This window comes from Ranitomeya imitator, chromosome 7 (genome assembly GCF_032444005.1).
Source record: "Ranitomeya imitator isolate aRanImi1 chromosome 7, aRanImi1.pri, whole genome shotgun sequence".
NCBI classification, from domain to species: Eukaryota; Metazoa; Chordata; class Amphibia; order Anura; family Dendrobatidae; genus Ranitomeya; species Ranitomeya imitator.
Window position 1 is genome coordinate 938,877 of NC_091288.1, and position 25,850 is coordinate 964,726.

General features: G+C 45.0%; 1 protein-coding gene across 2 annotated transcripts in view; it reads left to right on the forward strand.

The window, feature by feature from the left end:
• Positions 1 to 25,850, forward strand: part of DPP10 (dipeptidyl peptidase like 10) — a 634,899-nt gene that overhangs the window by 190,909 nt on the left and 418,140 nt on the right. The window contains exon 1 of one of the 2 annotated variants that reach the window (XM_069732555.1): positions 24,919 to 24,989. The exons of the other annotated variant lie outside the window; for it this stretch is intronic. The gene's annotated coding sequence lies outside the window, so the exon portion shown is untranslated. Of the gene's footprint in view, positions 1 to 24,918; positions 24,990 to 25,850 lie in introns of those variants that run through there. 2 annotated transcript variants of the gene reach the window in all.

Sequence of the window (25,850 nt, forward strand, 5' to 3'; positions counted from 1 at the left end):
GTTGAAGCTTTCACACAAGCCATTGGTCTGTGCGTGATGTGCACTCGATACCAGGTGCTTCACCTGCATTTTCTTACAGAGAGCCTCTGGGGCAGCCACAAGTGATGTCAGGGTCCCTTCCCCACTGGGACCCTCTGTGGGAGCTGCTTTGGGTTCATCTCTGGTTCAGTCACACCTGTGACTGAGGAGGGTCCAGAGGAGGAGGAGGGTCCAGAAGGCAGAACGTTATCTGCGTTCCGGGCGCTCTGACTGTGGGTGACAGCAGCTACGTAGGCTGTCTCCCCGGGGATTTCCACAGGCTCATCAGCCGGCGCTGCTATGAGTGCTACCTCCCCAACCACCCCCAACACTCCAGGAGCAGTGCTACTTATGGGCCAATTACCTTCCTCTGCGGCACTGGTCAATTGCACGGCATCATCTTCCTCACGGTTCCCATGCATCTCCCCATTTCCCTGAGCGCCATCACTTGCTCCTGTTAAAGGTTCCTCAGCCATCCCACCCCACGGAGTGATGCGGCTGAGCACTCCGGCACCTGTGAACACATCATTCCTAGGAAACAAATGGTTATCAGGTAAAACATGCATATATTCATCATTAGCATCATCAATATTACTCTCGGCCTTTTCTGAAAAATCATTATCAAACACATCATTACCCTGGGATACATTGTCAGGTAACACATGCAGTTTCCCATTGCTATCATCATCATTCGATCGGGGAGGGGAGTCAGGGACATAGTATGCGACCATCCGCCCCAAATCAGTCCCTAATAAAACATCAGTGGGCAAGTTATCGGACAACCCCACTTCCTTCACCTCACTCCCAGCACCCCAATCTATATACACCCGGGCCATTGGCAGGGGACAGCGGATGCCCCCAATTCCGGTGACAGTCGGGGTTTTTCCCGGAATGATTTCTTCAGGGGCCGCCAGTTCGGGTCGGATGAGGGTTCGTTCAGCCCCGGTGTCCTTGAGGCCTGTAGCGACATGGTCCCCCACTGTGACGTGCTGTACATTGTCATACACCCTCCCAACGGCCCCACCCACCAAAAAACTGCTGCATTAGGCCCTGGGGCTTTGGCTGGGGGGTTCTTCTCCTTCTCTGGACAGTGGGCGCTGATATGACCAGTCCGCTTGCAGAAAAAACACTGGCAAGGGTCGGTGGTAGGTCTGATGCTGTTGGCAACGGGGACAGGGCCTCTGGTGTGTTGACTGGCAGGGGCACTCACGTTGGTTGCAGGTTTACCCCCTCTCCAGCTGGTGGTGACTGGCTTCCGCACTTCCGATCTATGGTTGGCCTCATAGGCATCGGCAATCTGCGCTGCTTTCGTCACGTCTTTGGGTTCTCTGTCCATCACGAACTGTCGCACCTCAGCTGGGCAAAGATGTAAGAACTGGTTTTTGATCATCGGGTCCTGCAGCTGTGCAAATGTGGTAACTGACAGTCCTTGGGTCCACTTGTCAAAGTGGGTCCCGAGTCCATGCGCGACATTGCCGTAGCTGTCTTGTGGGCCACGTTGGAGGTTCCAGAACTTTCTACAGTAAACCTCAGGTGTAAGCTGGTACTTGGTTATAAGGGCCTGATTGATGGCCTCATAGTCCCCATCTTGATCTTGAGGGAGAGCAGCAAACGCCTCCAGAGCTTTGCCTCTTAGCCCTGGGGTCAGATATCGGGCCCATTGGTCCCCAGACAGCTGGTACTGTCTGCAGGTTTTCTCAACGGCCTGCAGAAAAGTGTCCAAGTCCCCGTCCTTTTCCATCACAGGAAATTGCTCTGGCTGGGGCTTTGGGTTACGAGCACTGTTGGGCTCACCCCTGGACTGGGACGACCCTGTACCTGGAGTAGGGCTAACTCCAGCTGGTGCTCCAGCACCGCTTGCCGCTCGGCTCTCTCTGCCTCAGCTAGGCGCTCGGCTTGGGCCTCCTGCCGGTATTGCTGGATCAGCTGCAGACGTCCATCACTGTCGTCGGCGGGGAGTTGTTCTAAGGCCGCCTACAGGTTGTGGTCCAATCCACCCTGGTTGCAAGTAGGGCAAGCATTCAGTGGTTGGACTTCTGCCTCAGCACCATTTTCGCTTGTGCTGGCTTCTGTGGCCATTGGGCTCTGTGAGCGGTCTGGAGTGGCTTCTCATTGCACCAGATCCGCGACCAGTTGGTCTGTTTTTGCCCTCAAAGTCAATCTGCTGTGACATGCACAGGGCAATAAGAGTGTCCTTGGTCTGCTTCTTATAAAAGGTTTCTCCCAGCATAACCATGGTTGCCAAATAAAAGATACGATAGAAAAACAAAGAGAAAGGGAGAGGGCAATGGTTATACATACAATTGTCTCAGGAATAGTAAACACAGGTTGTTCTCCAAATCTTTTTTGCGCCAAGTCCTCGCAAGAACTGTGCAAGTTTTAGTGAGCGGAATGATTGCTCGATCACTAATGCTCTATTACCCACCGCTCTGCCACCAATATGTCAGGGATCCCACCAATCTGTCACGGTTCATGGGGAAGATACCTCTATCATCCCCACCACTCACTCCAATTTGTCACGAACCGGGGTTGTTTGGTTGCCCCAGGTTCCTTCTGAAGGGGATTTATCTATATCCCACTTCCCAGTTCCGCTTTGGAACTTGCAGCTCTCTGACGGCCCCTTACCATCAGGTCAGTCAGGGTACTGCACCTAGGGTAATTAGTCACCAGAAGGGCTGCCTGCTATGTACTGGCTATTGGGCACGCTGCAGCAAGGGCAATATAATCACTCCCACACAGGGGGGAACAATAATTATCAACGCTGCCGGTCACTGCAAAGACAACCAATTGCACAGGACAAAGTATGCTGCCACCAGCTCCGATTTTCCAAGGATTAACGGGTCCGGAGCCAAGCCAAATTAGTATTGTGATTCACCTCAGAGAAAGCGACAGTTCGTTATATAACAAAGAGAGACGAGCTAATAAATTGTATATTTTACTCCAAAAAAGGTAAGCAGTGTTTACAAAGTATAAAAAAGATATTATAAAGGAAACAAAATCATATGTGCATTACAATTATAAAAACAAAAATATTAATATTGAAAAAAACACTTACATAGGGTTCAGATCATTTCATATCATCATGGCTGGCCATAGGCTGAGGAGGAGGAGGGGCCACATCTAGATGCATGCCACACATCTGTATAGCAGCTAGACCCTGGAAAAAAGACACTGCAAGAATGCTGTCTCACTAAGTTATTCCCTAGCCTAAAACCAAAGCCCTCCCCCTGTGGTGACATCACTTAGAGGCTGAAACCTCCCCTTTACTTAGAATATGAAAACTATTTTTATGCATACAATGCCTTGCGAAAGTATTCAGCCCCCTGGAACTTTTCAACCTTTTCCCACATATCATGCTTCAAACATAAGGATAGCAAATGTAAATTTTTGGTGAAGAATCAATAACAAGTGGAACACAATTGTGAAGTTGAACGAAATTTATTGGTTATTTTAAATTTTTGTGGAAATTCAAAAACTGAAAAGTGGGGCGTGCAATATTATTCGGCCCCTTTACTTTCAGTGCAGCAAACTCACCCCAGAAGTTCATTGTGGATCTCTGAATGATCCAATGTTGCCCTAAATGCCTAATGATGATAAATATAATCCACCTGTGTGTGATCAAGTCTCCGTATAAATTCACCTGCTCTGTGATAGTCTCAGGGTTCTGTTTAAAGCACAGAGAGCATCATGAAGACCAAGGAACACAACAGGCAGGTCCCTATGTATCCCTATATCCCTATGCTTCTATATATATTAATAGAACAAAGAAATGCATGCAGTTTGGAAGTGGTTATACCAGTTTTGGCTGGTATTGCTTGGGAGGAGGGAATGAGTAGTGTAGGGAGACCTGTCTGCTGTCGCTAAAAGCCATAAAACTTATTCAGTGAGTCTACTGAGGGTTTTGAATTACACACACAGCAGCAAGCAGAGTGAGAGGAGGGGGTGGGGGGTCGGAATGGCCACAACGTGTCTGTGCTCAGCTTTAAGGGACATAGCAGAGCTCAGTGTGCATGATCATAGACAGTCAAATACCTCATGTTCCTGACACCTATCCTTACTGCTATCCTCTCATCTATAATAACACCTATCCTTACTGCTATCCTCTCATCTATAATAACACCTCTCCTTAATGCTATCCTCACTCTTATAATAACACCTATCCTTACTGCTAATCTCACACCTATAATAACACCTCTCCTTACTGCTATCCTCACTCCTATAATAACACCTCTCCTTACTGCTATCCTCACTCCTATAATAACACCTATCCTTACTGCTATCCTCACTCCTATAATAACACCTATCCTTACTGCTATCCTCACTCCTATAATAACACATATCCTTACTGCTATCCTCACTCCTATAATAACACCTCTCCTTACTGCTATCCTCACACCTATAACACCTATCCTTACTGCTATCCTCACTCCTATAATAACACCTATACTTACTGCTATCCTCACTCCTATAACACCTCTCCTTACTGCTATCCTCACTCCTATAATAACACATATCCTTACGTCTATCCTCTTTCCTATAATAACACCTCTCCTTACTGCTATCCTCACACCTATAACACCTCTCCTTACTGCTATCCTCACTCCTATAATAACACCTATACTTATTGCTATCCTCACTCCTATAACACCTCTCCTTACTGCTATCCTCACTCCTATAATAACTCCTATCCTTACTGCTATCCTCACTCCTATAATAACACCTATCCTTACTGCTATCTTCACACCTATAATAACACCTTTCCTCACTGCTTTCCTCAAACCTATAATAACACCTCTCCTTACTGCTATCCTCACTACTATAATAACACCTCTCCTTACTGCTATCCTCACACCTATAATAATACCTATCCTTACTGCTATCCTCACACCTATAACACCTATCCTTACTGCTATCCTCACTCCTATAATAACACCTATACTTACTGCTATCCTCACTCCTATAACACCTCTCCTTACTGCTATCCTCACTCCTATAATAACACATATCCTTACGTCTATCCTCTTTCCTATAATAACACCTCTCCTTACTGCTATCCTCACACCTATAACACCTCTCCTTACTGCTATCCTCACTCCTATAATAACACCTATACTTATTGCTATCCTCACTCCTATAACACCTCTCCTTACTGCTATCCTCACTCCTATAATAACTCCTATCCTTACTGCTATCCTCACTCCTATAATAACACCTATCCTTACTGCTATCTTCACACCTATAATAACACCTTTCCTCACTGCTTTCCTCAAACCTATAATAACACCTCTCCTTACTGCTATCCTCACTACTATAATAACACCTCTCCTTACTGCTATCCTCACACCTATAATAATACCTATCCTTACTGCTATCCTCACTCCTATAACACCTCTCCTTACTGCTATCTTCACTCCTATAATAACACCTATCCTTACTGCTATCCTCACTCCTATAATAACATCTCTCCTTACTGCTATGCTCACTCCTATAATAACACCTATCCTTACTGCTATCCTCACTCCTATAATAACTCCTATCCTTACTGCTATCCTCACTCCTATAATAACACCTATCCTTACTGCTATCCTCACTCCTATAATAACTCCTATACTTACTGCTATCCTCACTCCTATAATAACACCAATACTTACTGCTATCCTCACTCCTATAACACCTCTCCTTACTGCTATGCTCACTCCTATAATAACACCTATCCTTACTGCTATCCTCACTCCTATAATAACACCTCTCCTTACTGCTATCCTCACTCCTATAATAACATCTCTCCTTACTGCTATAGTAACATAGTAACATAGTTAGTAAGGCCGAAAAAAGACATTTGTCCATCCAGTTCAGCCTATATTCCATCATAATAAATACCCAGATCTACGTCCTTCTACAGAACCTAATAATTGTATGATACAATATTGTTCTGCTCCAGGAAGACATCCAGGCCTCTCTTGAACCCCTCGACTGAGTTCGCCATCACCACCTCCTCAGGCAAGCAATTCCAGATTCTCACTGCCCTAACAGTAAAGAATCCTCTTCTATGTTGGTGGAAAAACCTTCTCTCCTCCAGACGCAAAGAATGCCCCCTTGTGCCCGTCACCTTCCTTGGTATAAACAGATCCTCAGCGAGATATTTGTATTGTCCCCTTATATACTTATACATGGTTATTAGATCGCCCCTCAGTCGTCTTTTTTCTAGACTAAATAATCCTAATTTCGCTAATCTATCTGGGTATTGTAGTTCTCCCATCCCCTTTATTAATTTTGTTGCCCTCCTTTGTACTCTCTCTAGTTCCATTATATCCTTCCTGAGCACCGGTGCCCAAAACTGGACACAGTACTCCATGTGCGGTCTAACTAGGGATTTGTACAGAGGCAGTATAATGCTCTCATCATGTGTATCCAGACCTCTTTTAATGCACCCCATGATCCTGTTTGCCTTGGCAGCTGCTGCCTGGCACTGGCTGCTCCAGGTAAGTTTATCATTAACTAGGATCCCCAAGTCCTTCTCCCTGTCAGATTTACCCAGTGGTTTCCCGTTCAGTGTGTAATGGTGATATTGATTCCCTCTTCCCATGTGTATAACCTTACATTTATCATTGTTAAACCTCATCTGCCACCTTTCAGCCCAAGTTTCCAACTTATCCAGATCCATCTGTAGCAGAATACTATCTTCTCTTGTATTAACTGCTTTACATAGTTTTGTATCATCTGCAAATATCGATATTTTACTGTGTAAACCTTCTACCAGATCATTAATGAATATGTTGAAGAGAACAGGTCCCAATACTGACCCCTGCGGTACCCCACTGGTCACAGCGACCCAGTTAGAGACTATACCATTGTATATGCTCACTCCTATAATAACACCTATCCTTACTGCTATCCTCACTCCTATAATAACACCTATCCTTACTGCTATCCTCACTCCTATAATAACACCAATACTTACTGCTATCCTCACTCCTATAATAACACCTCTCCTTACTGCTATGCTCACTCCTATAATAACACCTATCCTTACTGCTATCCTCACTCCTATAATAAAACCTATCCTTACTGCTATCCTCACTCCTATAATAACACCTCTCCTTACTGCTATTCTCACTCCTATAATAACACATCTCCTTACTGCTATCCTCACACCTATAATACCTATCCTTACTGCTATCCTCACTCTTATAATAACACCTCTCCTTACTGCTATCCTCACACCTATAATAACTCCTATCCTTACTGCTATCCTCACTCCTATAATAACATCTCTCCTTACTGCTATGCTCACTCCTATAATAACACCTATCCTTACTGCTATCCTCACTCCTATAATAACTCCTATCCTTACTGCTATCCTCACTCCTATAATAACACCTATCCTTACTGCTATCCTCACTCCTATAATAACACCAATACTTACTGCTATCCTCACTCCTATAATAACACCTCTCCTTACTGCTATGCTCACTCCTATAATAACACCTATCCTTACTGCTATCCTCACTCCTATAATAAAACCTATCCTTACTGCTATCCTCACTCCTATAATAACACCTCTCCTTACTGCTATTCTCACTCCTATAATAACACATCTCCTTACTGCTATCCTCACACCTATAATACCTATCCTTACTGCTATCCTCACTCTTATAATAACACCTCTCCTTACTGCTATCCTCACACCTATAATAACTCCTATCCTTACTGCTATCCTCACTCCTATAATAACATCTCTCCTTACTGCTATGCTCACTCCTATAATAACACCTATCCTTACTGCTATCCTCACTCCTATAATAACTCCTATCCTTACTGCTATCCTCACTCCTATAATAACACCTATCCTTACTGCTATCCTCACTCCTATAATAACTCCTATACTTACTGCTATCCTCACTCCTATAATAACAACAATACTTACTGCTATCCTCACTCCTATAACACATCTCCTTACTGCTATGCTCACTCCTATAACACCAATCCTTACTGCTATCCTCACTCCTATAATAACTCCTATCCTTACTGCTATGCTCACTCCTATAATAACACCTATCCTTACTGCTATTCTCACTCCTATAATAACACATCTCCTTACTGCTATCCTCACACCTATAATACCTATCCTTACTGCTATCCTCACTCTTATAATAACACCTCTCCTTACTGCTATCCTCACACCTATAATAACTCCTATCCTTACTGCTATCCTCACTCCTATAATAACATCTCTCCTTACTGCTATGCTCACTCCTATAATAACACCTATCCTTACTGCTATCCTCACTCCTATAATAACTCCTATCCTTACTGCTATCCTCACTCCTATAATAACACCTATCCTTACTGCTATCCTCACTCCTATAATAACTCCTATACTTACTGCTATCCTCACTCCTATAATAACAACAATACTTACTGCTATCCTCACTCCTATAACACATCTCCTTACTGCTATGCTCACTCCTATAACACCAATCCTTACTGCTATCCTCACTCCTATAATAACTCCTATCCTTACTGCTATGCTCACTCCTATAACACCTCTCCTTACTGCTATTCTCACTCCTATAATAAAACCTATCCTTACTGCTATCCCCACTCCTATAATAACACCTCTCCTTACTGCTATTCTCACTCCTATAATAACACATCTCCTTACTGCTATCCTCACACCTATAATACCTATCCTTACTGCTATCCTCACTCTTATAATAACACCTCTCCTTACTGCTATCCTCACACCTATAATAACTCCTATCCTTACTGCTATCCTCACTCCTATAATAACATCTCTCCTTACTGCTATGCTCACTCCTATAATAACTCCTATCCTTACTGCTATCCTCACTCCTATAATAACATATCTCCTTACTGCTATGCTCACTCCTATAATAACACCTATCCTTACTGCTATCCTCACTCCTATAATAACTCCTATCCTTACTGCTATCCTCACTCCTATAATAACACCTATCCTTACTGCTATCTTCACACCTATAATAACTCCTATCCTTACTGCTATCCTCACTCCTATAATAACATCTCTCCTCACTGCTATGCTCACTCCTATAATAACACCTATACTTACTGCTATCCTCACTCCTATAATAACATCTCTCCTTACTGCTATCCTCACTCCTATAATAACACCTATCCTTACTGATATGCTCACTCCTATAATAACACCTATACTTACTGCTATCCTCACTCCTATAATAACATCTCTCCTTACTGCTATGCTCACTCCTATAATAACACCTATCCTTACTGCTATGCTCACTCCTATAATAACACCTATACTTACTGCTATCCTCACTCCTATAATAACATCTCTCCTTACTGCTATGCTCACTCCTATAATAACACCTATCCTTACTGCTATGCTCACTCCTATAATAACATCTCTCCTTACTGCTATCCTCACTCCTATAATAACACCTATCCTTACTGCTATCCTCACTCCTATAATAACACCTATCCTTACTGCTATCCTCACTACTATAATAACACCTATCCTTACTGCTATCCTCACACCTATAATAACACCTATCCTTACTGCTATCCTCACACCTATAATACCTCTCCTTACTACTATCCTCACTCGTATAATAACACCTCTCCTTACTGCTATCCTCACTCCTATAATAACACCTATCCTTACTGCTATCCTCACTCCTATAATAACATCTCTCCTTACTGCTATGCTCACTCCTATAATAACACCTATCCTTACTGCTATGCTCACTCCTATAATAACACCTCTCCTTACTGCTATCCTCTCTCCTATAATAACACCTATCCTTACTGCTATCCTCACTCCTATAATAACACATATCCTTACTGCTATCCTCACACCTATAATACCTCTCCTTACTGCTATCCTCACTCGTATAATAACACCTCTCCTTACTGCTATCCTCACTCCTATAATAACACCTATCCTTACTGCTATCCTCACTCCTATAATAACATCTCTCCTTACTGCTATGCTCACTCCTATAATAACACCTATCCTTACTGCTATGCTCACTCCTATAATAACACCTATCCTTACTGCTATCCTCACTCCTATAATAACACATATCCTTACTGCTATCCTCACACCTATAATACCTCTCCTTACTGCTATCCTCACTCGTATAATAACACCTCTCCTTACTGCTATCCTCACTCCTATAATAACACCTATCCTTACTGCTATGTTTACACCTATAATAACACCTGTCCTCACTGCTAATCTCACACCCATAATAATGATAAAATTATCATTATTATTTCTGCAGCATCAACATATTCTGCAGCACTTTACGTTATAGAGGGGATTTGCACAGACAATAGACATTACAGCATAACAATAAACACATAGATCTAATCAGATACCAAGAGTAGTTGGGGTCCTGCTCGCAAGCTTACAATCTATGAAGAAATAGGGGAGACACGAGAGGTGGATGGTAACAATTGCTTTCGTTGTTCGGACCAGCCATAGTGTAAGGATTGGGTGTTCATGTAAAGCTGCATGAACCAGTTAACAGCCTAAATATGTAACCGTGCAGACACAGAGGCTATTAACTGCATAAAGTGTATGAGAACATGATAAAAGGATCCTGATTATGGTAAAAATAAAATTGAATGAGCCACACAGGGATAGTTAGATTTGTATTGTTCAACATCTTTATCAATAATTTAGATGAAGGATGACACAAAGCTAGGAGGGATAGCTAATACTAGAGAAGACAAAGAGGATTCAAAAATATATAAATAAACTGGAGCAGTGGGCAGCACCTAACAGAATGGTTTTTAATAGGGAAAAATGCAAAGTACTACATCTGGGCAATAAAAATGAGCAATAAAAATGAAAAAGCATATACAGAATGGGGGGAATAGGGCTAAGCAACAGCACGTGTGAAAAAGACTTGGGTATACTAATAGATCACAGACTGAACATGAGTCAACAGTGTGATGCAGCAGCAAAAAGGTCAAATACAATTCTAGGATGTATTAACAGAAGCATACAGTCTAGATCACGTGAAGTCATTATTGCCCTCTACTCCTCTTTGGTCAGACCTCATCTGGATACTGTGTCCAGTTTTGGGCACCACATTTTAAAAAAGATATCAACAAACTGGAGCAAGTTAAGAGAAGAGAGACCAGAATGGTGACCGGTCTGCAAACCATGTCCTATGAGGAACGGTTACAGGATTTGGGAATGTTTAGCTGCAAAAAAGAAAACTGAGAAGGAGACCTAATAGCTGTCTACAAATACAGTATCTCAATGGCTGTCACATTGTAGAAGAATCATCTTTATACTCATTTGCACAAGGAAAGACGAGAAGCAATGAGATGAAGCTGAATGGGAGGAGACACAGATTAGATATTAGAAAAAACTTTTTCACAGTTAGGGTGATCAATGAGTGGAACAGGCTGCCACGAGAGGTGGTGACTTCTCCTTCAATGGAAGTCTTCAAACAGAGGCTGGACAGACATCTGTCTGGGCTGATTTAGTGAATCCTGCTTTGAGCCTCTGCTCAAAGCAGGTCCCTTTGAACTCTACCATTCTATGATTCTAGGTTAATGCGTTGAGGTGGTAGGCCAGTCTGAACAAATGCGTTTTTATGGCACGCTTAAAACTTTGGGGATTAATCATATTAACCTTTGTAGTGCATTCCAAAGAATTGGCGCAGCACATGAAAAGTCTTGGAGACGGGAGTGGGAGGTTCTGATTATTGAGGATGCTAACCTGAGGTCATTAGCAGAATGGAGGGCATGGGTAGGGTGGTAGACTGAGACCAGAGAGGAGATGTAGGGTGGTGCTGAGCCATGGAGAGAACGGGTAGGGTGGTAGACTGAGACAGGGAGGAGATGTAGGGTGGTGCTGAGCCATGGAGGCCCCTGTGGGTGTTAATGATAAGTTTATATTGAATTCTGGAGTGGATGTGTAACCAGTGTAATGACTGGCACAAAGTAGAGGCAGCGCTATAATTATTGGTGAGGAATATGATCCTGACTGCAGCATTCAGCACAGATTGGAGAGGGGAGAGTTTGGTAAGAGGGAGGCCGATTAGTAGAGAGTTACAATAGTCCAGACGAGAATGAATAAGTGAAGCAGTAAGAGTTTTTGTAGAGTTGAAAGTAAGAAATGGTCGAATTCTAGAATGTTTTTGAGGTGCAGATAAGAAGAAAGCGCCAGTGATCGGATGTGGGGGTGAATGAAAGCTCGGAATTAAGTATGACCCCAAGGAGTAATGGTGGAGCAACACACGGAAATGGCAATGTCAGGAATAGGTAGGTTAGACCTCTTTCACACTTCTGTTTTTACAATCTGCACAGGATCCGTCAAACTGTTGAAATGACGGATCCTGTGCAGATTGTACAAAACTGGTGCACTGGGCCCGTTTTTCTGACGGACCTGTCGAGGCTATGTGCACCTGTTGTGTATGCGTCTTCGCAGCGGTTTTCCGCAGCAAAAATGCAAACACAACGCAACCCTTGTTAAAAATAAAAAAAATAAATAATCGCAATATTCTCACCTTCCGGCGTCCCACGCAGCGTCACCGTTGCTCGCGATGCTCCCGGCAGCTGGCGTTCCCCGTAATGCCTTGCGTTACAATGACCTCTGATGATGTAGCGGTGTCGCGAGACCGTGACGTCATCTGGTCATTTCACAAGGCATTACTGGGAACGGCAGCTGCCGGAAGCATCGCGATCATCTGTAACACTCGGGGACGCCGGAAGGTGAGAATATTGCAATTATTTTATTTTTTTTTTATTTTTAACATTATATCTTTTTACTATTGATGCTGCATAGGCACCATCAATAGTAAAAAGAGAAAGAGAGCAAGAGAGAATTTCCCTGACTGTAAATTCTTCCACGCATGATCAGTTTCAAAGACGGAACCTGTCGCTGGATTCCTGCTTTTGACAGCGAGCGATTTTCCGATGTACAGAAAAAATGTTCCTCTGTGCGTTGTCTCCGCCCGACAGACAGCAATTTTCCGACGAATGCAGTGCACGACGGATGAAATGGATGGCCATGCGTCACAATCCGTCGCTAATACAAGTCTATGGGAAAAAGAATCCAGCAGAAAAATTTGCTGGATCCGTTTTTTTCAAAAATCAATGGATTTGACGGGAGCTAAAAGACGGAAGTGTGAAAGAGGCCTTAGTAGAGGGATGAAACACAAGGAGTTCGGTTTTTGACAGATTCAGTTTCAGATAGAGGGAGGACATGATGTTACAGACAGCAGTAAGACAATCACGAGTGTTTTACGAGCGTGATATCAGGAGAAGTGTATATTTGGGTGTTATCAGCATAGAGATGGTACTGGAAACCAAATCTACTGATTGACCAATAGGGGCAGTATACAGAGAGAAGAGAAGGGGGCCTAGGACTGATCCTTGAGGAACCCCAACAGTAAGGGGAAGATGTGAGGAGGAGGAGTGTGATGATATTGTATAATATGATTTTTATTTTTCCCTGTTAGCACACAACCTGTGGGCTCTTACCCCCCTTCTCTCTGTGTTTCTGCTTGCTGAGATGTGTGTGTGTGTGTGTGTGGATCCCAAATCACTCATGGCCCCAACCACAAGAATTTTTATTGCGCCTGTAGCCGCACAAATCTCCCTCCAGTACCAGCTGAAGCTAGTCTAATCTCTACAAAGACATGAGGTTCTTTGTTCTATTATAATAAGATATTGGACCACCGATTTGGACTAGATAAATAAGGAGTATATATTGCAACTTTTCATCGGTAGATCTGTCAACCACTGTAAGCACTAGCAGCTAAACACAAAGTACCGATTTCTCCGTAACTGTGTGGACCAACTAGTCTGACTGCGGTATCGTTAGAAAGCAAATTTCAATACAAGATGAATGATGTGGGTGCCGTTATTCTGCTAGGTTGTCCAGGGAAGATATGATAATAAGTTAGGCTGGCAAATCTGTAGCTTTGAGGGAAAGAGGAGCGCGGTGGTAACTCAGCCCCTTTCGTGATGTCACAAGCCTGCAGGTATAAGTGACTGCCGCTGAGCCCAACCTTCAGTCTTGCCTGAGGAGCTGTTACAGCAGGTCTTACCTGATGAACTGGGACATTTTGGGCTCTGTTCACCAGCCTGTTTGCCTGAAATGATCTGAGCACATGTAAGTGTTAATTTCTCATATAATCCCTGTTTATTTTATAATTGCTGTACATACGTTAAATTGTCTCATATTGTAACATCTTTATATGCCTTTCATAAATGCTGCCTAATCTTTTATGTAGTAAAATATATAAAATACTAGCTTTGTTCTCCTGCTCTAAAATGTACCCTAAGTCTTCTGAAGTGAATTGCGCTACTGATTTGGGTTGGCTTCAGACCCTTTTAATTGGAGCTGGTGGCAGCATACCGTGTGCTGTGCGTTTGGGAGTCGTTGTAGCGACGGTGGCGTTGATAATGATTGTTCCTGCCTGAGTGGGAGTAGTTATATCGCCCTTGCTGCAGCGTGCCCAATTGCCAGGACATAGGAGGCAGCCCTTCTGGCGACTAATTACCCTAGGTGCATTACCTAATCTGACCTGAGGGTAAGGGGGGCGCCAGAGAGCTGCAAGTTCCAAAGCGGAATTGGAAAAGCGGGATATACATAAATCCCTGCAGTTCGTGATATTGTAGCAGCAGTGGGATAACTAAAATAAGCCCCTGCGGTAAATTGATAGGTCAATAGCCTTTGTTTTTGTTTTCATCACATTGTAGCAGTGGAGGGATAACTAAGAAAAGCCCCCTGCACATGTGATAGCCGGGTGCCGGCCAAAGATCACCCCCAATCCGTGACATAGTGGTGTCAGCACGGTGTGAATCGTGACATATTGGTGGCAAGCGGTGGGATCAAATGGCATTAGTGATTTGGTTTGAGCAATCATTCCTCTCACTAAAAACTTGCAAAGTTCTTGCGAGGACTCTGCGCAAATAAGTTTAGAGAACGAACTCAGTGTTTATTAGTCCTGAGACAATTGTGTGTACCAGTAATTATCCCTTCCCTTCTCTTTGTTTTTCTATCCTATCTTTTATTTTCTCTTTGTTTTTCTATCCTCTCTTTTATTTGGCAACCATGGTTGTGCTGGGAGAAACCTTTTATAAGAAGCAGTCCAAGGACACCCTTATTGCCTTATGCAGGTCACAGCACATTGACTTTGCAGGCAAGAACAAAGCCCAACTGGTCGCGAATCTGGTTCAATGGGAATCCGCTCTAGACCACTCTCAGAGCCCAGTGGTTGCAGAAGCCAGCACAAGAGGAGCCGAACCCTTCTGAAGTGTCCAGGGTGGAGTATGTCATGCACTTCCGTGAGAAGATGCAGAACTTAACGCAGTTGGTACATGACAACATGACGCAGGCTCAGGCTGACCAGAAGTACTGGTATGACCAGAACCCCCGGAAGCGGACCGACCACGTGGGTCAAAAGGTTTGGATGCTGGTCCCCGTACCCAAGGATAAGCTTCAGGCAGCCTAGGAAGGCCCGTACGTCGTCCACCAACAGCTCAACCCGGTCACCACGCTCAGGGTAGGCGAAAGGCCTTTCACGTCAACATGATGAAGGCACATCACGAACGTGAACTTTTCGTCCTACCGGTGTGCAGCCTGCCCGAAGATGGGGAGAAAGTCACCTTCCTGGACATGCTGGCCCAAACCAAGGCCGGTGGGTCCATCGAGGACGTGGAGTAAGCACTTCACTAACCGAACCCCAAAAGTCGCAGTTGTGGACCACGCTGGAACCCTTACGGGCCGTATTCTCCAACCGACCTGGAAGGAATGAGTTAGCGGTCCACGAGGTGGACACCGGGAATCATGCCCCACTACGGCAAGCACCCTATCGAATCCCTGACCAGGTGTAGCAGGTTATGTGCCAGGAGATCGATGAGATGTTACACCTGGGGGTGATTCAACGGTCAAAGAGCGCATGGGCCTCACCTGTAGTCCTCGTGCCCAATAAAGATCGGACCACCCGGTTCTACATGGACTACAGGGGGCACAATGCCATCACAGCCTCCGACGCGCACCCAATGCCACGCATCGAGGAGCTGCTTGAGACGTTAGCTGGTGCAAAAAATATCTGACCATAATGGATCTGAGTCGAGGATACTGGCAGATTCCCCTGAGCCCTGAGGCACAGGAGAAGTCTGCCTTTATCACGCCCTTCGGACTGTACGAGTCCACGGTCATGCCCTTCGGCATGAAGAATGCCCCTGCCACTTTCCGGTGGATGGTCAACTGTCATGATCCCAATGGCAGGGGATCACAAAAAGGACAAGCACAGATACAAACAAGCTCTAGGGCGATGGAACCTGAGCTGACCGCGACCCTGAACCTAACACACAAATAAAAGTAGCCGGGGAACGTGCCTACGATGATCCTAGACGTCTCGCTCCAGCCGAAGATCTAACTTCCCCTATCAGAAGAAACACAGACCTCTCTTGCCTCCAGAGAAATACCCCACAGCAAATAGCAGCCCCCCACATATAATGACGGTGAAATGAGAGGAAAGCACATACGTAGTATGAAAACAGTTTCAGCAAAATGAGGCCCGCTAAAGCTAGATAGCAGAGGATACAAAAGTGAACTGCGCGGTCAGCGAAAAACCCTTCAAAAAACCATCCTGAAATTACTTGAACTCATGTGCCAACTCATGGTACATGAAAAGCAATTTCAGCCCACTAGAGCAACCAGCAGCAGAGAATCACATATCTGCAGGCTGGACTAAAAACCAAATTAAGCAAAACACAAAACAGAAAAATCCAAACTTAGCTTGTCCAGAAGGTTCTAGGAGCAGGGAGCAGAGGTAACAAGACACACTGGATACATTGGTAACCGGCGAGGAAATGCCAGCAAAGCCAGGTTAAATAGGAAACTCCCATATGCTGATGGAACAGGTGGAACCCAGAAACCCAGGAAAGACAAGTCACCCAGTACCATCAGTAACCACCAGAGGGAGCCCAAAAACAGAACTCACAACAGTACCCCCCCCTTGAGGAGGGGTCACCGAACCCTCACGAGAACCACCAGGGCGACCAGGATGAGCCCTATGAAAAGCGCGAACCAAATCATCAGCATGAACATCCGAGGCAACCACCCAAGAATTATCCTCCTGACCATAACCCTTCCACTTGACCAAATACTGGAGTTCCCGTCTGGAAACACGAGAATCCAAGATCTTCTCCACAACATACTCCAATTCTCCCTCCACCAGCACTGGAGCAGGAGGCTCAAGAGAAGGAACAACAGGTACCTCATACTTCCGCAACAACGACCGATGAAACACATTATGAATAGCAAACGATGCCGGGAGATCCAAACGAAACGACACAGGGTTAAGAATTTCCAAGATCCTATAGGGACCGATGAACCGAGGCTTGAACTTAGGAGAAGAGACCTTCATAGGAACAAAACGAGAAGACAACCACACCAAGTCACCAACAAGAAGTCGAGGACCCACGCGGCGACGGCGATTAGCAAACTGCTGAGCCTTCTCCTGGGACAACTTCAAATTGTCCACCACATGACTCCAAATCCGATGCAACCTATCCACCACCATGTCCACTCCAGGACAATCAGAAGGTTCCACCTGACCAGAGGAAAAACGAGGATGAAACCCCGAATTACAAAAGAAAGGAGAAACCAAGGTAGCAGAACTAGCCCGATTATTGAGCGCAAACTCGGCCAGCGGCAAAAAGGTAACCCAGTCATCCTGATCAGCAGAAACAAAACACCTTAAATAAGTTTCCAAGGTCTGATTAGTTCGTTCAGTCTGGCCATTCGTCTGAGGATGGAATGCAGACGAAAAGGACAAATCAATGCCCATCTTAGCACAGAAAGTCCGCCAAAATCTAGACACAAACTGGGATCCCCTGTCAGAAACGATGTTCTCAGGAATCCCATGCAAACGAACCACATTCTGAAAAAACAGAGGGACCAACTCAGAGGAGGAAGGCAACTTAGGCAAGGGTACCAGATGAACCATTTTAGAAAAGCGATCACACACAACCCAGATGACGGACATTTTTTGAGAGACAGGGAGATCCGAAATAAAGTCCATGGAAATGTGCGTCCAAGGCCTCTTCGGGATAGGCAAAGGTGACAACAATCCACTGGCCCGAGAACAGCAAGGCTTAGCCCGAGCACAAACCTCACAAGACTGCACAAAAGAACGCACATCCCTCGACAAGGAAGGCCACCAAAAAGACCTGGCCACCAAGTCTCTAGTACCAAATATTCCAGGATGACCTGCCAACGCAGAAGAATGGACCTCGGAGATGACTCTACTGGTCCAATTATCCGGAACAAACAGTCTCTCAGGCGGACAACGATCAGGTTTAGCCACCTGAAACTCCTGCAAAGCACGTCGCAAGTCTGGGGAGACAGCAGACAAAATCACCCCATCCCTAAGGATACCAGAGGGCTCAGAATTTCCAAGGGAGTCAGGCACAAAACTCCTAGAAAGAGCATCCGCCTTCACATTCTTTGAACCTGGCAGATATGAAACCACAAAATTGAAACGAGAGAAAAACAGTGACCAACGAGCCTGTCTAGGATTCAGACGCCTGGCAGACTCAAGGTAAATCAAATTTTTGTGATCAGTCAAGACCACCACACGATGTCTAGCACCCTCTAGCCAATGACGCCACTCCTCAAATGCCCACTTCATGGCCAAAAGTTCCCGATTACCAACATCATAATTCCGCTCAGCCGGCGAAAACTTTCTAGAAAAAAACGCGCATGGCTTCATCACTGAGCCATCGGAGCTTCTCTGTGACAAAACCGCCCCCGCTCCAATCTCGGAAGCATCCACCTCAACTTGAAAAGGGAGCGAAACATCTGGCTGACGCAACACAGGAGCAGAAGAAAACCGGCGCTTAAGTTCCTGAAAGGCCTCCACAGCCGCAGGAGACCAATTAGCAACATCAGCACCCTTCTTAGTCAAATCCGTCAAAGGCTTAACAACACTAGAAAAATTAGTTATAAAACGACGATAGAAATTAGCAAAGCCCAAGAACTTCTGTAGACTCTTAAGAGATGTAGGCTGCGTCCAGTCACAAATAGCCTGAACCTTGACGGGATCCATCTCAATAGTAGAAGGGGAAAAAATATACCCCAAGAAAGAAATCTTCTGGACTCCAAAGAGACACTTTGAGCCTTTTACAAACAAGGAATTGGCCCGCAGGACCTGAAACACCTTCCTGACCTGCTGAACATGAGACTCCCAGTCATCAGAAAAAACCAAAATATCATCCAAATACACAATCATAAATTTATCCAGATATTCACGGAAAATATCGTGCATAAAGGACTGGAAGACTGAAGGAGCATTAGAAAGTCCAAAAGGCATTACCAAATACTCAAAATGGCCCTCAGGCGTATTAAATGCGGTTTTCCACTCATCACCTTGCTTTATTCGTATAAGATTATACGCACCCCGAAGATCAATCTTAGTGAACCATTTAGCCCCCTTAATGCGGGCAAACAAATCAGTCAACAATGGCAAAGGATACTGATATTTTACGGTAATCTTATTCAAAAGACGATAATCTATACAAGGCCTCAAGGAACCATCTTTCTTGGCCACGAAAAAAAAACCTGCTCCCAAAGGGGACAAAGATGGACGGATATGTCCCTTTTCCAAGGACTCCTTAACATAATCCCGCATAGCAGTATGCTCTGGCACTGACAGATTGAACAAACGACCTTTAGGAAATTTACTGCCCGGAATTAAATTTATAGCACAATCGCAATCCCTGTGAGGAGGAAGCGAACTGAGCTTAGGCTCCTCAAAAACATCCCGATAGTCAGACAAAAACACAGGAATCTCAGAAGGAGTAGATGAAGCGATAGAAATCGGAGGTGCATCATCATGAACCCCCTGACAACCCCAGCTTAACACAGACACTGATTTCCAGTCAAGGACTGGATTATGAGTTTGTAACCATGGCAGACCAAGTACTAGAACATCATGCAAATTATACAGTACCAGGAAGCGAATCACCTCCTGATGAACGGGAGTCATACGCATGGTCACTTGTGTCCAGTACTGAGGTTTATTCATAGCCAAAGGTGTAGAGTCAATTCCCTTCAAAGGAATAGGGACTTCCAGAGGCTCCAGACTAAACCCACAGCGATTGGCAAATGACCAATCCATAAGACTCAGGGCAGCGCCTGAATCCACATAGGCATCGACGGAAATGGATGATAATGAACAAATCAGAGTCACAGACAGAATGAACTTAGACTGTAAAGTACTAATGGCAACAGACTTATCAACCTTTTTTGTGCGTTTAGAGCATGCTGATATAACATGAGCTGAATCACCACAATAAAAGCACAACCCTTTTTTCCGCCTATACTTTTGCCGTTCACTTCTGGACGTCCATGATAAACAGCTGAGATCAGAGCCATTCAAAGATTAAGAGGAGGAGGAAGTAGCCAGGCTGCAATAAGGCTAGGCAGCAAACTCTGAGGGGAAAAAAAAAAACTTCCTCAGACTACTTATCCTCCTACTTCAGCCAATACAATTAACACTTTGTGGGCCGGTTATACTGTCATTATCCCAATGGCAGGGGATCACAAAAAGGACAAGCACAGATACAAACAAGCTCTAGGGCGATGGAACCTGAGCTGACCGCGACCCTGAACCTAACACACAAATAAAAGTAGCCGGGGAACGTGCCTACGATGATCCTAGACGTCTCGCTCCAGCCGAAGATCTAACTTCCCCTATCAGAAGAAACACAGACCTCTCTTGCCTCCAGAGAAATACCCCACAGCAAATAGCAGCCCCCCACATATAATGACGGTGAAATGAGAGGAAAGCACATACGTAGTATGAAAACAGTTTCAGCAAAATGAGGCCCGCTAAAGCTAGATAGCAGAGGATACAAAAGTGAACTGCGCGGTCAGCGAAAAACCCTTCAAAAAACCATCCTGAAATTACTTGAACTCATGTGCCAACTCATGGTACATGAAAAGCAATTTCAGCCCACTAGAGCAACCAGCAGCAGAGAATCACATATCTGCAGGCTGGACTAAAAACCAAATTAAGCAAAACACAAAACAGGAAAATCCAAACTTAGCTTGTCCAGAAGGTTCTAGGAGCAGGGAGCAGAGGTAACAAGACACACTGGATACATTGGTAACCGGCGAGGAAATGCCAGCAAAGCCAGGTTAAATAGGAAACTCCCATATGCTGATGGAACAGGTGGAACCCAGAAACCCAGGAAAGACAAGTCACCCAGTACCATCAGTAACCACCAGAGGGAGCCCAAAAACAGAACTCACAACAGTCAACGACCTTCTTGAAGGACTGGAGAAGTACACGGTGGCGTATTTGGATGACATTGCCATCTTCAGTTCCTCCTGGGATGAACACCTGCAGCATCTCGAGGAGGTGCTCAGGAGAATTCACCGAGCCAGACTGACTATCAGGCCGGGAAAGTGTCAGATGGGCATGAGTGAGGTCCACTACCTGGGGCGCCGGGTATGCGGGGGCACCCTAAACCCAGAGCCTGAGAAAGTGGGAGCAATCATGAACTGGTCCACCCCCAGGACTAAGAAACAGGTAATGTCCTTCCTGGGCACTGCAGGGTACTATACGTGCTTCGTACAGCACTATAGTAGCCTGGTAAAACCCTTGACGGACCTCACCATGAAGAAGCTACCCCACAGTGTCAACTGTACCGACGGCTGTGAGGGGGCCTTCCCGGCATTGAAAACAGCACTGTGCAATGTCCCTGTGTTGAAAGCAGTCGACAGCAGTCGACCGTTCTTGGTACAGACCGACGCCAGTGAGTTTGGCCTCGGTGCTGTGCTCAGCCAGGTTGACTCGGAGGACCAAGAGCACCCTGTTTTGTACCTGACCCGGAAACTTCTGCCGAGGAAAGTGGCCTACTCCACCATCGATAAGGAGTGCCTGGCCATAGTATGGGCCCTGCAGCGCTTGTAGCCCTACTTGTATGGTCACACCCTCACTGTGGTGACCGACCACAACCCTCTGCGCTGGCTAAACACCATGTGCAGAACCAATTGAAGGTTGCTACACTGGAGCCTTACCCTTCAGCAGATTGACTTCACCATTGAACACAAAATAGGCAGGTGAGCATGGCAATGCGGATGGGTTGTCCCACCAGGGTGAACCTGCTGAGGTGTGCATGGCGGAGTACCGAGAGCTCCTGCATCAGTAGTGCACACCAGAAGGGGGAGGTGTGATGATAATGTATAATATGATTTTTAGTTTTCCCTGTTGGCACACATACTGTGGGCTCTGACCCCCCCCTTTTCTCTGTGTTTCTGCTTGCTGAGATATGTATGTGGATCCCAAATCCCTCATTGCCCCAACCACAAGAATTTTTATTGCGCCTGTAGCCGCACAAATCTCCCTCCAGTATCAGCTGAAACTGGTCTAATCTCTCTCCAAAGACATGAGGTTCTTTGATCTATTATAATAAGATATTGGGCCACCGATTTGGGCTAGAAAAATAAGGAGTATATATTGCGACTTTCCATCGGTAGATCGGTCAACCACTGTAAGCACTAGCAGCTAAACACAACGAGTACAAAGTGCGGATTTCTCCGGAACCTTGTGGACCAACTAGTCCGAGTGCGGTATCATTAGATAGCAGGAAAAAACAAAATCCAGCTCACCATACCGACATTCCCAATAGCTCGGAGCACGGAACCGCTGTGTCAGGGCGTGGACGAACAGGAAAGAGAAGGAGATCCAGCTCAACGAAATAGTGAAAAATCCATAATTTATTTCATTTAAAATATAGTGAAAGGACAAAACATCAGCATACAAAAAAATTAAAACCAAGGTCAACGCGTTTCCGGTGACTAAGCACCCTTAATCATGATTAAGGGTGCTTAGTCACCGGAAACGCGTTGACCTTGGTTTTAATTTTTTTGTATGCTGATGTTTTGTCCTTTCACTATATTTTAAATGAAATAAATTATGGATTTTTCACTATTTCGTTGAGCTGGATCTCCTTCTCTTTCCTGATCATTAGATAGCACCCACATCATTCATCTTGTATTGTAATTTGCTGTTACTCTGCTAGGTTGTCTAGGGAAGATATAATAATAATAATAATAAGTTAGGCTGGCAAATCTGTAGCTTTGAAGGAAAAGGGAGGGCAGTGGTTACTCAGCCCCTTTCGTGATGTCACAAGCCTGCAGGTATAAGTGACTGCAACTGAGCCCAACCTTCAGTCTTGCCTGAGGAGCTGTTACAGCAGGTCTTGTCTGATGAACTGGGACATTTGGGGCTCCTCCCACCAGCATGTTTGCCTGAAATAATCTGAGCACATGTAAGTGTTAATTTCTCATTTAATCCCTGTTTATTTTATAATTGCTGTACATATGTTAAATTCTCATATTGTAACATCTTTATATGCCTTTTATAAACACTGCCTAATCTTTTATGTAGTAAAATATATAAAATACTAGCTTTGTTCTCCTGCTTTAAAACGTACCCTAAGTCTTCTGAAGTGAATTGTGCTACTGATTTGGGTTGGCTTTGGACCCTTTTAATCGGAGCTGGTGGCAGCATACTTGTTCTGTGCATTTGGGAGTTGTTGTAGCGACAGTGGCGTTGATAATTATTGTTCCTGCCTGAGTGGGAGTAGTTATATCGCCCTCGCTGCAGCGTGCCCAATAGCCAGGACATAGCAGGCAGCCTTTCTGGCGACTAATTACCCTAGGTGCAGTACCTAATCTGACCTGAGGGTAAGGGGGGAGCCAGAGAACTGCAAGTGCCAACGCGGAATTGGAAAAGCGGGATATACATAAATCCCTGCAGTTCGTGATATTGTAGCAGCAGTGGGATAACTAAAATAAGCCCCTGCGGAAAATTGATAGGTCAATAACCTTTGTGTTTTCATCACATTGTAGCAGTGGAGGGATAACTAAGAAAAGCCCCCTGCAAATGTGATAGCCGGGTGCTGGCCAAAGGTCACCCCCGATCCGTGACATAGTGGTGTCAGCACAGTGTGAATCGTGACAAGGAGACAGCAAAAGATACAGTGGAGATGCGGTCAGAGAGATAGGAGGAGAACCAGGAGAGAACGGTGTCCTTGAGGCCGATGTAGCAAAGCATAGTAAGGAGGTGCTGGTGATCCACAGCGCCCAATGCTGCAGAGAGATCCAGGAGAATTAGCTTGGAGTTGTGTCCATTAGATTTAGCTGATAGTAGATCATTAGAGACTTTACTGAGGGAAGTTTCAGTAGAGTGTAAAGAGAAGAAGCCGGATAGAAGAGGGTCGAGAAGAGAGACCAGGCGTTTCAGGAGTTTAGAGATCAAGGGAAGATTAGAGACAGGTCTATAGATAGCGGCACAGTTTTGGTTGAGGGATGGTTTTTTAAGTAATGGATGTATGATGGCATGCTTAAATGTGGAGGGAAAGATACCAGAAGAGAGAGAGGTTGAATATGTTTGTTAGGTGAGTGGTGACAGCAGGGGAAAGGGACTGGAGGAGATGTGACGGAAAGGGGTCACTGATGCAAGTGGTAGGATGAGAAGATGCAAGGAGCCTGATCACTTCTTCTGTGACTGGTTCAAAGTCAGAGAGTGAGCTAGATGTACTGGAGGTGGGAGGACAGTGCATGGCATGAGGGGATTGGGAGATAATTTTCTGTCAGATATGGTCAACTTTTTCTTTGAAATAATTGGCCAGATAATCAGCGTGGAGATCCGTGGTTCGGGCCTGCACTCTTGAGTTGAGTAGGGAATGAAAAGTGTCAAAGAGATGTTTCGGGTTATTGGATAGGGAGGTGATGAGGGTGTTGGTGTTGGTTTGTTTGGAGAGGTGAAGGACAGTGTTGTATGTTTTAAGCATTAACTTATAATGGATGAAATCTTCAGGTAGATTGTTTTTTCTCCACAGACGTTTCGCGCACTGGAGCACCGCTGTAGGAAACATGTTTGCAGCGTGTGCCAGGGTTGTCGCCATCTGTGGTGAGTTGTTCTATGTATAGGAGGTGCGGCTTCATCCAGGGCTCTTTGCAGTATTTCATTATGTTTCAGTGCAGAGTCAGGACATGAGAGGGAGGAGATAGGGGCCAATGATGACTGCAAGTTCTTCATAAGTTTCTGGGTGTTAATGGTCTGTATATTTCTATAAGTGTGGAAAGTGGGGGTGACCTGAGCGGGATGGCAGTTCTTGATAGAGAATGAAAGAAGGTTGTGGTGAGAGATCGGGAGGGGGGAGTTTGTGAAATCATCCACTGAGCAAAGCCAGGAGAAGGCCAAGTCGAGGGAGTTTCCGTCTTCATGCGTGGGAGAGTTAGTATACTGCAAGAGGCCGAAAGAGGAGGTTAGAGATAAAAGGTGAGTAGCAGATGGGGAGAGGGGAAATGCAATGGGGATGTTGAAATCACTCGTGATGAGAGTGGGGGTGTCACAGGAGAGAAAGTGTGGAAGCCAGGTGGCAAAGTGATCCAGGAACTGATGGGAGGGGCCGGGAGGATGATACACCACCGCCACTCGCATGGAGAAGGGGATGTAGAGTCTGACAACATGGACTTCAAAAGAAGGGAAGACAAGTGAAGGTACTTGAGGGATAACCTGAAAGGTACATTTGAGTGATAGGATCAGACCAATGGCTCCACCTGCTCTGTTGTCCGATCTTGGGATATGAGAAGAGTGTAGTCCACCATATGAGAGAGCAGCAGCAGCGGTGTCTGACTGCTGGATCCAGGTTTCTGTAAGAGCCAGAAGGTTAAGAGAATCAGAGAAGAAGTCATTGATAAAGGAGAGTTTATTACACACTGAGCGATAATTCCAAAGGGTGCAGGTAAAAGAGACAGAAGGCATGCA